Raw genomic sequence first — 16,822 nt, forward strand, 5'->3', positions numbered from 1 at the left:
TGTCTAGTTGATGTCCAGCAAATTACAATTTAAATGAAAATTAAGGATAATTAGTGTCACTAAGTTTTCTTACCTCCAATATTCCTGCACTTACTTTGCTTCTTCAAACTTTCACATTACTAATATTCTTAAATTAGCTGTTGCATAACTTCATGCTAGAATAAACGAAAAACGTTCTTCTCTTTCTTGTAATCTATCCTGTGATTCTCCAAAACATATTGGCCTTGGGGGGGAAATGATTAAATTGTTTTTAATTGAAAAAACTACCCAGATCACTTCTTGGAGAGTTTCCATGTTTCCTTGGCTTTAAACGCAGATTCTTTTTTATCTTTATTATATGCCTCCCTCTGTAAACTGTTATAATACTTTTAGATTTTTTTTTAATTCCAGCTGAGCAAACAAGATAAGTTGTAAATATGATCACATAAAAATTTTATTTATATGGGTACTTTAGTCACTGCTTCTTCTTAATGAGGACTTGCTTTAACTGAGTCCTGTTGCTAACTCTAGACAGGGTGAATCAAATAAGATGTCTCTTGCTTATTGGTCTCGGGTCTTTGCATGGAGCTCTTTCTTCAGTCTTTTTCCCTTACCAAGCTTCTGTTAAACTGAGGTGTTGCTGACCTGATTCTGTGTTACCTTGGAAGCCCAACCTGTTACCTTGGAAGCCCTATTGTGAAACTAGAAAAGTGAAAAATGAGTGGATTGAACTCTTTGTGATATGACAAAAATATGCCCCTTTTAACCTCTCTTGCTCATTTTTAGAATTATGCTATATTTGTTACTTTAAGCACAGCCAATAAAAAAGAAATGCTTAACTTCAATGATTGGTCTCCGCTTTTCTACTGGAATTGCTGCTTCAGTTCATAATCCGTTTTCATTTGTCTCCCACTCCTGTTATTAATCTCTAGATTGCCCCATAAAAGCTTAGTCAGAGTATTTGTCCCACTCATAATGATGACCTGGACTGACTTCTCAAGTTTGACAACCTTCTGCACCATGGCTGCCATCCTGCACTGCAAGTGATTTCCCACTAATCCAAAAACCTGTCTAAAATGAGTTCATCTTCTCTTCAGTAGACCAGCCAACTTTTTCTTTTTAATATATTTTAATCAGTATTATTAATATCATATGTGAACTCTCATCCAAATATATTTATGTTAATATGATCTTCTAAGAGCTTAAAATCTAGGCTGGAATGATAGCACAGAAGGTTGGGTACTTACTTGCCTTCCTTGCAGCTGATGGGGAATTGATCCCTGGCTCTCCATATGGTCCCTCAAGTATGCCAGGAGTGATCCCTGAATACAAATCTGGAGTAAACCCTGACCCACAAACAAAGGAAAAATCTTTTTATCTCCTATGGGACTGTGGCTCTCAAGATGTGCTTCGGGGACTTGGGGGCTATTTCTGGTATACTGAGCCAACTAGTCATTGGCTCAATGCAGCACCCACGGATGCTGCAATGTCTGGGCTCTGCAGTACCAGGCACCGAAAGGGCCACATATGGAAGAATAGGGACACCCTGTGATATACTCAGTAGTACTGGAGTGGAAACAGGTGATGCAAGTTCACCCTTGTGCTCTCTCCTGAGCCCCCCAAATGAAAATGCATTTTCTGTCATCTCACCTGCTTATAATTGCTTAATGATTCTATTCTGCGTATGAGTAATGTTCAAAATGTTCAGAATATCATGAAAAGGGTTTCAAAGACTGGATTCTGTTCATTTTTCTCACTTTTTTTCTTTTCCTAAAACAGTTTTTATAGTGTTTTAAATATACTATGCTGTCCTGCCTTTATAATTACACCTAGTGTTTCTTTCCGTTTGTACTTATCTTTTTCCCAGTTAACTGATTAGAAAGTATTTATTCATTGAAACCCTTTTATTATTTTGTAATGTCTTCTCACTATAATCTGTCTATTTAAAACTATATTTTGTTCATCTTTAAATTCTAGGGCTGCATCCAAATTCTGATCAGTAGAACCAAGAAGTACATAAAGAATGCTTTCTTTCTAGTACAAAGTTCTTTCCTGGTCATCATAACTGCAAACTTAAATCCTTTGTCCTCATAATCCAAGGCTAACATTTTGTTTTTGTTTTCACCAACCTATGACAATTTGTACCCTAAAATTTCCTTTTGAACTCTTCCTGGAAATTCTCTTTATCTCTCAGTTATCAGAAGACCCATTTCCTCAATCCTCTGCCATCTGTTTTCCTGGCTTACTTTCCTTTGGTAACATTTATATTGTGAGGGTTCCTTGAATTTCTTAAAAATGAAGCTTTGGAAATTCATTTCTATTAAATGCATTTATTATGCTTGTGCTGAAATGAATAACTTAAAAATTGGTTGCACTGGGTTGAAAATTGTTTTCCCTTGAATTTCTAAAGAGATTGATCATTTCACTTTTAAGTCCCACATTTTTTTATTGAAGTTTACAATTTTTCTAATTCAAATGTAATATTAATCCCAAGCCTGTGAGAGGCTTTGAATCTTCACTGTGTTATTTTACATTACGGATCATTGTGAAGACAGGTATTTAATCCTTTATGCTATAGACATTAACCCTTCAATTCAGTATGCTATAGTTTACAGACTCCTGATACTTTTATTGCAAACTTGGAAAATATTCTTCCATTTTATCTTTAGTTCCCCATTTTCTCTCTAGCTTTACCTATAACTCCAACCTCAATATTTTCTCTTCATTGTCTGTAAACTAAAAATATGTAGTATTTTTTAGTCTCTCTTTCTTATAGTAACCTTTTTTTTAGCTTATTTGCTTTGCAATTATATCATGTGTGCCAGCAGTGTTTCTGAAATCTCTGGCTATGTCCTACACAAAGATTGTTGTCAAAAATAAAAACTTCATTCAATAGCTGTATTGTCCAATATGGCCATCAATCAATGGTAGCCACCAGCATTAGGTAGTGATTAAGACCTTGAAATTTATCTAATCCGAGTTGAAATATATGTAAAAGTACAACAACAGATCTTTATATTTTGTACATTTTAAAAGGTTAATAATTGGTTTATATTGAAATGATAGCACATTTGATATTGGGTTAAAGGATATATGACATAATAAATATCACCTGTTATATTTTTTATTAAAGTAAAATCATTGTAAGTTGTTTTTATTTATAACTCACTACTAGACATTTCAAACATATGTGTTTGTTTTTTATTACATTTCCATAAGACGTTGTTTTTGAGTTAAGATTTTGACTATCATTTTCTTTTACTGCCTCCACTACAAAATATAGTCAAATGTTTTCTAGCACTGGGCATTTCCCAGGGGAAGGTTGGGTGGGGTGGGGTGGGGATAAACTCCTACAATCCTTGAGTGTTAGAGTTTAGAAGTGACAATGGAAAAAATATCATTATATAGACATTACATAGACTATCAGCCTGAATCTTCCTTATGCCCTTTGCAGAGCCTCTTTTTATTATATTTAGAGTATCTCTATCTAAAGGTGTCCAAAGAAAAACTCACAGAGGCAATAGGTGGGCAGACTTCATAGAGAATAAATGGAGGAGACTTAGAGCTTAGAAATTTCCTTAATATATTCAGCCAAATTTGTGACTGGAAAGATACTACAATGGTTAAGGCATTTGTCTTGCATGTGGCTGACCCAGATTCAATTCTTAGTACCCCATATAGATGCCAAAGCCTCACCAGGAATGATCCCTGGGCACAGAGCCAGAAATAGGTCCCAAGCAATGCTAGGTCTGGCTTAAAAACTGAAAAGAAAAAAAGGAGTCAGTAAAATTGTACTCTTATTTCCATGAATTTTATACTGCTATATCATGACATTTTCTCGATTAAAGAACATATACTTTTTGCTTCTTACTGGCTCCCTTATCTAGAAAACCGATACTCTGTCATGGAGGATTTGGTGCTGAAAAATTTTCATGTATAAATCTTACATTTAGCAGTATTTCATATGACAGTACCTAAAATAAAATTTTCAACCCAATCAAAATGTGGAAAAGAAATTAGTAATAATTTTCTCAATAATAAATATGAATGACCAAAAGATCCATGAAAAAATGCATCCATCACAAATCATCACATATGTGAATCAAAACAACAATGAGATATCATCTCACACCACAGAGACTGAAACACATCACAAAGAACAAGAACAGCCTGTGCTAGCATGGATGCAGGGAGAAAGGGACCATTCATTGTTTTTAGGAATGCAGACTGGTCCAGACCTTTTGGACAATAATATGGGCATTTCTCAGAAAACTCAAAATTGAACTCTCATATGACCCAGAAATATCATTTCTAGGAGTATACCCCAGTCACCCAAAAATATTGCATAAAAATCATATGCTCTTCTATGTTCATTGCAGCACTATTCACAATAGCCAGAATCTGAAAACAATCCTAGTGCCTGAGAACAGATGACTGGATAAAGAAACTATGGTACATCTACACAATTGAATACTATACAGACACTGGTAAAAATGAGGTCAGGAAATTTGCTTATAAATTGCTGAACATGGAGAGTTATCATGCTTAGTGAAATGAGTCATAGGGAGAAGGACAGACATAGAATGATTGCACTTATATGAGGATATTAGAAAAAAAGAAAATAGTATGAGACTAATACCCAAAGACAGTAGAAACATGGGTCAGGAGGACTACCTAAGGTTGGAAGCTTAAAACAAGTGGTAGAGAAAGGAGGGCATTTAGGATAAAGAAGTCCACTCTGACAGCCATAGCTGGAAATGATTATTTTGGACAAGAACTGAATGCTGAAATGAAGGGAGAAACATGATAACCTTTTAGTACTTGTATTACAAACCATAATGCCCAAAAGGAAATTAGAGAAGGAGAAAGAGAGAAAGAGAGAGAAAGAAGAAAAGTGCATGCCACCAAGGGGATGGAGTGGTGGTGGGAGGGAAACTGGGGACATTGGTGGTGGAAAATACACTGGTTAAGCGAAAGGTATTGGAATATTATATGACTGAAACCCAACCCTGAACAACGTTGTAACTGTGTATCTCACAGTGATTCAATTTTCAAGAAATGTTGAATTAAAAAAATGTTCTTTTAATTTTGATGGTTTTTTTAAAAAGTATTCATTGGAAAAAGTTTTGTTCATCTTAAAGGAGGAAGGGGTGCAAAGTGCTATTAAAATTGTGTTTACAGGGGCTGGAGAGATAGCATAGCGAGTAGGGCGTTTGCCTTGCACGCGGCCAACCTGGGTTTGATTCAAAGCATCCCATGTGGTACCTTGTGCATCGCCAAGAGTAATTCCTGAGTGCAGAGCCAGGAGTAACCCCTGTGCATCACTGGGCATGACCCAAAAAGAAAAAAAAAGAAAAAGAAAAAGTGGTGTTTACAATTAGATTTCAGAATTATTTGCCCAGCTGCCTCTCAGTTGGTGTATATATCAGAACTTATTCATTAGTTTAAATGTTCAAGTCTATAAGCTTCAGGAAGAGGAGTTTACTCCCTGCCCCTGGAGAATTTGGGAGTTACCTATTTGAATGTGAACAAAACTCTACTTCTTATTACCTAATTCAGTTGAGCAATCCAGATGAGGGAAAGAATCCAGGACAAACCGCCCTCAGAGGCCAGAGGTAGACTTACACATGGAGAGAGAGAGTTCCTCATTTTGCCTCTGCTTCTAGTAAGGTCAGTGGAGCTTAAAATTGAATATAACCAGGACGCATTGTATTTGGGTGGCATCTCTGGGTAGATTATAAAATCTATAAAGCCTAAGTTTGCCAAGATTTTAAAGAGAGGGGAATAAATGATACTAAAGCAAACCTATACCTAAAAAGCCTTCATCTGCAACATAATACTCTATTAAAGACCCCATATTATCAGAATATTTTATGGTTAAAAACAGGAAAATAGTTTTTATATTTTCCTCTGTGTACTCAATAGTAAATCTACTTTGCACTTAATTTAAAGAAGAACACATTACTTTTCTATTGTGAATTATTATTTATACAACCTCAGGTTTCTTGTTTTCTTAGCTCAGACATGAGTGTTTGCTTCCTCTAAACTTTGTAACATTCACAGTAAGATGATATGCTTTAACTAAATATGAGATATACAAATATCCTAAGATCTTTTAAAAATTTACTCTGCTTAACAATAAAACAAAAGATCTTTGTCATAACATTGATTTTGGAATATTTAGTCTATCTAATTTTAGATTTAAAATCATTAAGGTGATATACATGACTTTATATATTATATACGAATACATTTATATGTATATAAATTGTATATGTACCTTTACTTTTAGTCTTTATTCTTTTCAAATAAAATTGCTGAGTTTTTATAACATTTAACATATTTGTCCTCAAGGCACCAAGTAAGAAAACCAAGATGGTTTATTGAATATATCCAGTATGTTTTTTCTTTCTTTCTTCTGCATTAAGTAAAATGTTTGTGCTTTGAAAGAAAGCTTTTAGTTCTTTCTTGAACTTATTTGTGCCAGCAAACTTATAAGTTATGGTAGTTTGACACAATTGATTTTGAATTCTAAGATGAACTAAATATTTTCCTAGAAGTGCCTGAACATGGAATACACTCAATATATTTGAAATGTTTTCTCTAATCTCATTTATTTTAAATTCCCCATAAAACCTTTTTATTTTCTTCCTGAGATTACTGGTTGCTGATAGAAATAATTATATCTTTCTGAAGATGGAGAAATATGATCCATTTGTAACCCTCCCTGTATGTCAATATATAGTAATTGAGCTGTGATTCAAACTCTGCTGGAGGAAGTAGCTGAAAATAAGCTATTCTTTTGAAGCTTGTCTCTCAATTCTAAAACTTCATAGATTCTATAGAAACTTTACCCAATCATTAACTTTCCTTTATATTCTCTCTTATGCTACTTCATAACATTTTTCTATACATCTTTTTAACTACACTCAATGAAACTTGACTTTATCTTATTGATTTTTATCATATCTGAATCAATGTAATCAGATACCAAGGAGGAATATTTTATTAGATTAAATAATTGGCAAATAATAGTTATTTATTTTCACTATATATAAAATTAATATAAATAATTCTAACATGTTATTGTAACATAGACTGACTCTTCCACTAAGAGAGTTATATGACAAAAGTTAAAGACTCAGATATGGGTAAAAATGATTTTACTTGATTCAGTATCATTATATCTTTCTATTCATCTTTGATTATAGTTCTCACCTAGGATGCATTAACTCAATAATCCATTTAATATTAATTTTGAACATTTTAAAATTTAACTTATTTTCCTATTTTTCTCTTTGTAAATTATCTCCTTTTTACTTTTCCAATGATTACTTTAGCTACTCATGGGAGTTTACTGATTCATATGAAATTTCAGGAATGTTTGATCTACTTGAAAAATGTCATAGGTGTGGGGAGAAAGGGACTCTTATTCATTGTTGATGGGAGTCATCATCATGATGGGATGGGATGGCCATTTTCAAGAGGCCAACTGGTCCAGGTCCTCTGGAAAACAATATAGGAATTCATTAGAAAACTAGAAATTGAGCTTTCATAAAACCCAGAAATATCATTTCTGCGAACATACCCTAATGACCCAAAAATATTGCACAAAAATTATCTGCACTTCTATGTTCATTGCATCACTATTCACAATAGCTAGAATCAGGAAACAACCCAAATACCTGAGAACAGATGACTGGATAAAAAAAAAAAACAAGGTACATCTACGCAATAGAATAAATACTATGCAACCACCAGGAAAAATGAAGTTATGAAATTAGTTTATAAATTGCTGAACATGGAGAATGTCATGCTGAGTGAAATGAATCAGAGAAAGATGGACAGATATAAAATTATTGCACTCATTTGTGGGATATAAAAAAAAACATAGTATGAGAATAATAACCAAAGATAATAGAAACAAGGGCCAGGAGAACTATTCTACTGTTGGAAGATTTCCACAATTGTGAGGGGAGGCCATTAGTATAGAGAAGAGGACCATTATGTTAATAATAGTTTAAAATAGTCACTCCAGACCAGAACTGAGTGCTGAAAGTAGGTGAAGAGACAAACACAATAACCTTTCAGTATCTGTATTGCAAAGCATAAATGCCCCAAAGGAATGAGAGAAGAGAAGAGAGAGTTAGAGAAGAGAGAGAGAGAGAGAGAGAGAGAGAGAGAGAGAGAGAGAGAGAGAGAGAGAGAGAGAGTAAAGCGTCTTCCAAAGAGACAGATTGGAGTTATGGGATTGGGAGGGAAACTGAAGTCATTGGTGGTGGGTGGGAAATGTACACAGGTGAAGGGGCAGGTGTTGGAACATGTCTGACTGAAACCCAATCATAAACAACTGTGTGACTGTGTGTTACACAGTGATTCATTAAAAAATTAAGTATTTGTTCCTTTCAGTATCCTATTTTAGATGTTCAAGTTGTCTATCATATGGAGGGAAATAATCTACATTAATTGGATACAAGCATTTTATTTTTATATTTAAGTATTTATTTTAACTTATAAAATTAATTTTACTATTTAATTTTTTAATATTTGAAAATTTAAATGTTCAGTGAAGTCTGATTAATTAAAAAATCAATGTCACTTGAGGGGCCAGGAATGTAGCTCATTAGAGTAATAGAGTATCTGATTTGTATCTGTAAGACGCTGGTTTTCCTCTCTGGCATCACGCACACACACAAAAACATTATCTTCACTCTGCAATAGAGTATTCAATGTATTTTCAATCAGAATGAGATATGAATTATATTAATTATACTAGACTTAGTATTAAATTTACAGGTGTTGTGGAAAAGAACAAAAAAACAATGAGATAAAAATCAAAATGGTATTTGTGTTGTCAGGCCAAAATCTGTGTGAAAAATGTTTGAAAAGAGGTAAAAATCAGGGGAAGTAGGGAATAAGTGAGGAAAGAAAGGAAAAAGCAGTAATTTACTTGGCAGGCTTTTGGTTTTTTACTTTTAATATCTAATTACAGCTATTTAGAACCAACATTTCTTGCTCCTTAGATCTCTAAAAACCTAAACACTCAAGACAAGTTTCCTAAAATTATTTCTGTTTCTACAATCCAAAGGTCATGAGTAGAAGAAGAAAAAAGTGTGTCTGTCACAGAAATGGGTGAAAGGTCTTTAAACTAAAAGTCATTGCTATTTATATCTGTTAGATGTGGAAGTCCTATGAGTTCAGGACACTTTAAAATATTCTGCCTTAGAATCTTTATGTAGCATCATCCTATGGGCATCAAGCACATTTCAAGACTGTGAGCACCTTGAGAGTTTCTTCATTCTTCATTTACCTTTGCTTACCATCTCTGAAGGATCATATCCATCTGGGGCATACACTATTATTATTAATAAGCGTTGCTAGAAAGTTTTCATTAGATAACTGCAGGGAGAGCCATTGGGCTTCTCCGCAAAACAGTCAAAAACCTCAGATTGACTTCTGATTGAAGTAGTTGAAGAAAGAACCTATCCTACTTACTCCACGTGGTTCCTAAAGTCCAAACACTCTGTCCTTTTAAGCATTCCAGCAGATTTTGTATGGAGCATTAATCAACAGGCTTAGATTTAACATGCTTACTAAAGAATTTGACTAAAAGCTCATCTGAGTCAAGGAACCAAGAATGCTCTGAAATTAGGAGTTAAGCCATGGGTATGTCTGAACTGAGTCAGAAATCTGGACTTGCTGAAATGTTATAACTGTAATGTAAGAGTAGGATATATTACTATTTTAAGCAATTCACAAATCTTTTAAATAGTTACTTTTGCCAGTGGAAAACTCATTCTTAACATTTAAAATGCAAATTTCTGTATTTTATACGTGATCTATAATGTAAATCTATAAATTGTAGAATATTTTATGGTGAATAAAAAGTTCTAGAATACATGTTAAAATTAGGGTGGCTTTGAGAATAGAATAAAATTACTTATTGCTTGATCATTTTATTATTTTTTTTCTTTTTGATTTTTGGGGCACAATTGGTAGTGCTCAGAAGCTCCTCCTCAGGAATGTGTACCAAGGTGCCAATTTGGTGTCCTGCATGCAAATCATGTACACCTACCCTTTGAGCTATCTTCTCAGCATTTAGTTTATTTTGAAACACATTACAGCCTGGCAAGCTTCCGAGAGTATCTCTTCCGCACGGCAAAGCCTGGCAAGCTACCTGTGACGTATTCGATATGCCAAACACAGTAACAACAAAGTCTCACACTGGAGACATTACTGGACCCGCTCGAGCAAATCAATGAACAATGGGAGGACCATAACCGTGACAGAAAACTTCAAAACAGAAATCATATTTTAGCGGGGTTCTAAGCACATCTTTGCCACATAAGTCATCATTGACAATGCAGTTATATACTTTTGTTCAATACTGATCCCTGAAAGTTAGTCTTAAGTGATCTGAAAAAAATCACATATTTTCTAATACAGCATATAGCATACTTTGTTTTAGAATTCTTTTTTTTTTAATTAGTGAAACACCATGAGGTACAGTTGTAGACTTATAAACTTTTGTGCTTGGGTTTCAGTTAAACAATGATCAGGTACCCATCCTTCCACCAGTGTCCATTCTCCACCACCAATGAACCCAGTAACCCTTTCACTCCCTCATCCCATCCCTCCACCCCACCCCACCTCTGTGGCAGGACATTCCCTTTTGCTCTCTCTTTTCTTTCTTAAGTTCTTATTTGTTGTAGCAATAATACTCATCAACTATTGTTATCTTAGTTCTCTTGGGTGGTAATAAAACATTTTTAATTTGCCAAGTGCAGTCTAATGTGATTTTCATTGGTAACTCTACAAGACCTACAACAATTCTTATTTCTTATATTAAAAACAAGTTACCTGTTAATATTAAAGACCAATGTGCACGTTGTTATGAGGTTCCTAGGAGGACTGCAAAGTCCTGTAACAAAGACACAGAATGAAAAGACTCAAGGGGATTCCTGTGAGAAAATAAGTAGGGCTATCCCCGGAGAGGGAGTTGCTTCTGTGTTCTTTTAAAAGTCACAGAATAATTGTTTCTTCCTTTTATTTTCTTTTCCCTTTTCTATTTGTTTTTAAAGAAAGAATCAGGGTGAAGAACAGCTCCTTTTCAAGCTGGAGAGGTTGGCAAACAGCCTGCAGGGTTTACTTTGGTTCAGGAATCCCACTGTCTCCCTGGAGTGTCAATCAAAATTTCACAACCATATTTAGGTACTTGGAGGTGGAGCTAGCTGATGTACAGCAGTGATTTGAACCTGCGCTGGGGCAAGCACAACCAGAGTCACCAGTGTTAATTACCTGGTCTTCAACAGCATTTTGAAAATACCTTAACATTGGTGGCCTTGCACTTTTCTCATCGGGACTTCTAACTGGTAATTACGCCTCTGTGATCCCTTTAAAGTCTAGGCTAACAACATAGAACTCAAGACCATGTGCCTGCAGTACTAAAATCTTTACTTTGCCTCGATTTTGCTTTGTTTCTTGCTCAGTTTGTGCATGTTTCCATTTCTCTCTTCTCTTAGGGAGTTGAGAGGATATGAAACGTTGCATCTATTCAGGAATCTTTCCCAAACTTTTAGTGAAGTGTATCTAAAAGAAAGCAGACCATGTAGGTCAGGTTTAGTAGATGTTTTAGTTCTTATCAGTAATAATTGAAATACTACATAGTCAGAGAAGACTCATAAATATTAAAATTATTCAAACCCTCCAACATACATTTTGATAATGGAGGAATAAAATTAGAAAATGTACTATAGGTACAAATTCATGTGTAGCTTTTCTTAATCAGAAAGTATGCCCACAAAGACTTAACTTGTAGACCATCACTTTTTATCAGGTCATAACATTATAATATATAAAGTTAAATAAATCCTGGACACTCATATTAAGATTTAAGAGAGTGTGGCGGTCTTCTCAGTCCTGAAGAAGATTCTGTCCTCTCCACCTCATAGACTCAGCAGTAATCTGTAGAGGTTACAGACTGTTTCTACCATGGCATTCCTAACATTGCTCTGATAAACTGCTGTCTACTATGGCTTATTTAAGAGGTGACTTTGCAACTTTATCTCACTCTTAGGTCAGAAAACTTGTTTATATGTTTTGCATCTGACTAGGACAACTGAATCTTTGAAGCAATTTATGACTATCAGAAGTAATATGAAAACTTGACCACTAAATTAAAGCCAAATTTTGATTTTTAATTGAGTCCTATGGAGTTTTCCGTGGTAAAGACTAGTTATAAAGAATGCTTATAGAAGTAACAAAAAGTCAGATGATAAAACTAAGTAAATTTTTACAGAATCTAGTCATAATCATTTTACTGGCCACATCAAATCATTTATATGCATGACATGTTTCTATTTGTATTGTGATAAAGTGTTCTATATGTTTAAATAGTATTTAAGCCTCAACTTTAATGTCATTTAAATTATCTATAATATTGGAAAATAAACTTTGTGAGTTAAAAGAGAGCAATGGTATTGCTATGATATTGTGTAGATAGAGTATCAAAGAAAGTTTTAACATAAACAAGGAAAAAAATAAATATCTGATCATTTAGGCAATAAACTCAAACTTACTAATAACTCAGATCTATGCAATTCTATTTGACATATAGGTGGTTAATATTATTTAATCGTTCGACAATCTATAGTATTTTAAAACAAAATGATTATAAGATTCTGTTTTATGCTTATAGGTTACCTAAATATACAATAACAATAAAACAAATTTAAATGACTTGTTATATAGTGATTCTGTTAACAAGATAATTTTTTATTTAAACCTGGGACTTTATAAATGTTAGCATATATATAAACTGTTTTGTTCTTGGAGTTATATTTATTTCGTGTCCTATTAATTCATTCAATTAATATATGTACCTGCCAACAAATAATAATCACCAATCATTTTCATCTCTAATTTCACCCATTTGTAAGTTGACTAGTTAATTTCCCAGTACAAATATTATTATCTAATTAATACATATCAATACAGAGGACATTTAAAGGGGTTACTGCTTTATTGAATAATCAAAATCCTGCAGTGAGTTGGGTACCATGCATTTTCATGCTTCTTCCAGAAGGATGATGAAAGATCAGTGGACTCCTAAGAATTTGGTGTCTGTGGAGTTTTTGGTTGCTTAGGAACTTGGTGATTATGGGCTTGCTCTGGCAACCCAATTTATCAGTGTATGGAAATCTTAGTTGGCTTCTTTTTTGCTGCTAAAATTATGTAAATCTACTATATGAGTATGTTTAGAATTTACACAATTGAAGAATTTAAAAAACTTTGAAATTAGTCATTTGTGATTTATAACAGATGGCAAACTACAGGGAACTTAAGCTTAAATTCACCCTATAATTTAGTTGTTTTGAATTTACTATGACTGCTAGGTTATTATTCCATTGCCTATGTGTGCTGATAAACGCATAAATTTGCACTAAAATCACAATAAAGGAAGATTAGTATACTATGTAATCTACATAGCTAAAAATCAAAATTAGACTTTTATAGATAATTGTATCCAAAACCCTCTATATATACCCCTGTGGATGTACGTACAGTATTTAGTGGCATTATAATTAATAGTAAGGCCTATTCACTACAAATGCAGTAAATGTATTACTTGCTTATTACATTTATTCTTATATTTACCTCATATTTGATAACTTGTAATTCAACACACAAATGTATTTAAAATTAAATTATTTGAAAAAAAATTTTTTCAGTGAAGGTATGAGGGTTGCTACCTTTATCTTCATTGTAAGTATTTGTTATGTTTAAGATATTTTATATCTAATTTTGCCCTTTCTAATTTTGTGTTTTCAAATTTGAATGGCACTTTCATTTTATACACATTTATGCTATACATAAACTTTAATTTTCTCTGTACCTCTTCATATGTAGGGATTGCATTTATCTCATATTTTATTGATTCTAATTTGTGTGTGTTTATCATGGTCCATAACAAAGGTACAACTAGCAACCTCTCCTGAGACAAAACAGCTACCAGGTTCTATTTATTGTCATTTTCTCTTGGGTTTTGGCATTTATGCATTTTGATTTTTTTATTTAAGAATGTATCTTATAAAACTTTATTTTGAGTAAAAGAATTATTTTCATCCATGCTTTAATGGGCCAATAACTATTTGGTAATATTTTATCTTTTCCTTATATTTTATATATTTCTCAAGAATTCTTCAGCTTATCAATGTTATGAATCCCTTAATATGTCAACAAAATTGAGCAATGGCCATATTCAAGATGATATGTCTTATAGATGGAAGCAAAAACAAAAGTGGAATTTAACAGTTATTCTTGAATTTACTGCCAAAAAACTAAAAGCCAATCCCTGGTGTTTTATGTTAAAGACTCCAATGATTATATAACACTGAACAGAAATGTATTTTGTAAGATAATGATTCTGTGAATTTTAGTAAAATAAACAAAAAGTTCAGGACAAATTCACTAGCTAGACCAAAAAAATCAGACTATAACGAAGAATTTCACCTGTTACTCTGTTAGGAAGTAGTAGATTGACAGTAAAAAGATTAGAGTATGACTTCAAGAGAATTAGAGAGATTCTTAAGTAGACTAAAAAAATAAAATCATTAGAGCCAGTTATTATTGATGTACATTTGATATTTAATCCTTTTGGTAAAACTAAATAATTTTGAAAATTTTATATGACTTAATTTTAGTTGAAATATCTATTCCTCACAAAAAAACACATAAATATAATAGTGCATTGGACCATTAAATACATTTGAGGAAAGCTTGTTATATTGAAGTACTTAATTCCCCTTTGTATTACAGTTAATAACTATGGAATGAGAAAAACCTCATTTGTGAGAGTTTATTTTTAATGTAGAAGAATCAGACTGTTTTACAGATATATTTTTTTACTATCAGTTCATTATTTCATTAGCATCCCAATATCTATACTAAAGAATTTAAAAAATTTAATGAATTAACTTCTGTAATAGCATATGTCTTTTTAAACTTAATATCAGATAGCTTGGAAAATCAGTGGTACTCCCTCTTCTAAGTAATTAATATTAAGTATGTATTTTTAAGTATGATTAGCATTGATTCATAACACTGTTTTGGGTATGCAAATACATGTATATTTTGTATACATTTTTTCCTCATTTGAATTTTACCTTTTACAGGTTCATCTATTTATATCACCTCTCCCTCTAGTAACCATTATTTTGTTGTCAAGAAGAAAAGAATTTGTTTATTGTTTTGTTTTCCTTTTTTGTTTCTTTCTCAATCTGCTGCTTCTATAGTGAAATAATATGACATTTTACTTCTTCCACCTGACTTACTTTACAAAGCAGGGTCTTTTCAAGGTCTATACCTGTTGATACAAATTGTAACATTTCATCTTTATTTATAACTGAGTATTATACCATTGCACACTTTATATATATACACACACATATGTATATGTTCTCTGTACATTACTCTGTACATTATATATATATACACACACACACATACACATATGTATATGTTCTCTGTACATTACTGTCTTGAGGGGCATTTACATTGTTCCCAATCTCTATCTATTGGAAACAATTCTGTAATGAACATAGGAGTACATGCGTATTATTTAAAATAAACTTTTCATATTCTTCGGTTAAGTACTCAGATGTAGAATAGTTGGGTCATATGGTATTTATATTCTTAGTCTTTTGAGAATTCTTCATAGTGTTTTCCATAATGAATACACACACATACACACATATATGTTATATATATATATATGCATATTCCCATCAAGAGCATATAAGAGCTCAGGCCAAAGAGTTAGTACAGTGAAAATGACAACATTTGTCTTGCATGTGGCTGTACTGAGTTTGATCTCTAGAATTCCATTTGGTCCCCTGACCCTGCTAGGTGTGATTCCTAAGTACAAAGCCAGGAATAAGCCCTGATCACTGCTGAGTGCGCCCCCCTCCTCAGTCCCCTCCCCCCAAAAGTATATAAGAACTCTTTTTCCTCCATATTTCCACCAACATTTATTGTTTTGTAGAAACTTTGATATTATTTGTTCTAACAAGAGTAAGGTGTTATGTTACTTTTGTTTTGAATTTTCCCTAATATTATTTATAATAAATATTTTTCATGTATTTAATTGTTATCCACATTTCTTTACTAGTGTTTGAATCTTTACTAATATATTTTCTAAATCGAGTTGTTATTTTATGGTTGATTTTTATAAATTGCTTATATATTTTTGGCATATACTCCCTTAGATGGATGCTTTTTAAGTATTTTCTAATGAGTAAGTTATCTTTTAGTCTAGAGCATTTGTTTTCTTACTGACAAAAGGTTTTTTAGCACAGTAATAGTCTATTTATTTTTGCTTTTTCCCCCCTTGCCTTTGGAATTGAGTTCTCACGAACTTTATAACAGTCAATATCTACCTTTTTTTTTGAGTCTTATTGCTTCAGGACTAGGTTTAAGTCCTAATTCATTTTTAATTAGTAGTTGCATATAGTGTAAGACAGTGATCTAATTTTATCCTTTTGTGTGTGTGTCTGTTTAGTTTTCCAACACCATATTTTGAAAATAAACTCCTATATTTATAGTATGTTTTTTGTATGCCATAAATTGTGCACTATGTTTGGATTACCAGTATCACTTTTTAAAATGTACTATGATGCCTATTATATAGTTTCTTCAATAGGTATTCTTTGGAGACTCTAGAGATATTACAGGGGCTTAAGGCATATGCTTTCACATTGCTGCACCAGAACACATAATTATCTCTTGAGCATTTCCAGGTGAAAGCATGAAGGTTCAGAGCACCATATGTTACTTCATGTTACTT

General features: G+C 32.9%; 1 protein-coding gene across 4 annotated transcripts in view; it reads left to right on the forward strand.

Moving 5' to 3' along the window:
* Nucleotides 1-16,822, forward strand: part of LOC130027372 (platelet glycoprotein 4-like) — a 253,284-nt gene that overhangs the window by 190,291 nt on the left and 46,171 nt on the right. The window contains exon 1 of one of the 4 annotated variants that reach the window (XM_056118090.1): nt 11,228-11,351. The exons of the other annotated variants lie outside the window; for them this stretch is intronic. The gene's annotated coding sequence lies outside the window, so the exon portion shown is untranslated. Of the gene's footprint in view, nt 1-11,227; nt 11,352-16,822 lie in introns of those variants that run through there. 4 annotated transcript variants of the gene reach the window in all.

Source organism: Sorex fumeus, unplaced genomic scaffold, assembly GCF_029834395.1.
Source record: "Sorex fumeus unplaced genomic scaffold, SorFum_2.1 ptg000037l, whole genome shotgun sequence".
Taxonomy (NCBI): Eukaryota; Metazoa; Chordata; class Mammalia; order Eulipotyphla; family Soricidae; genus Sorex; species Sorex fumeus.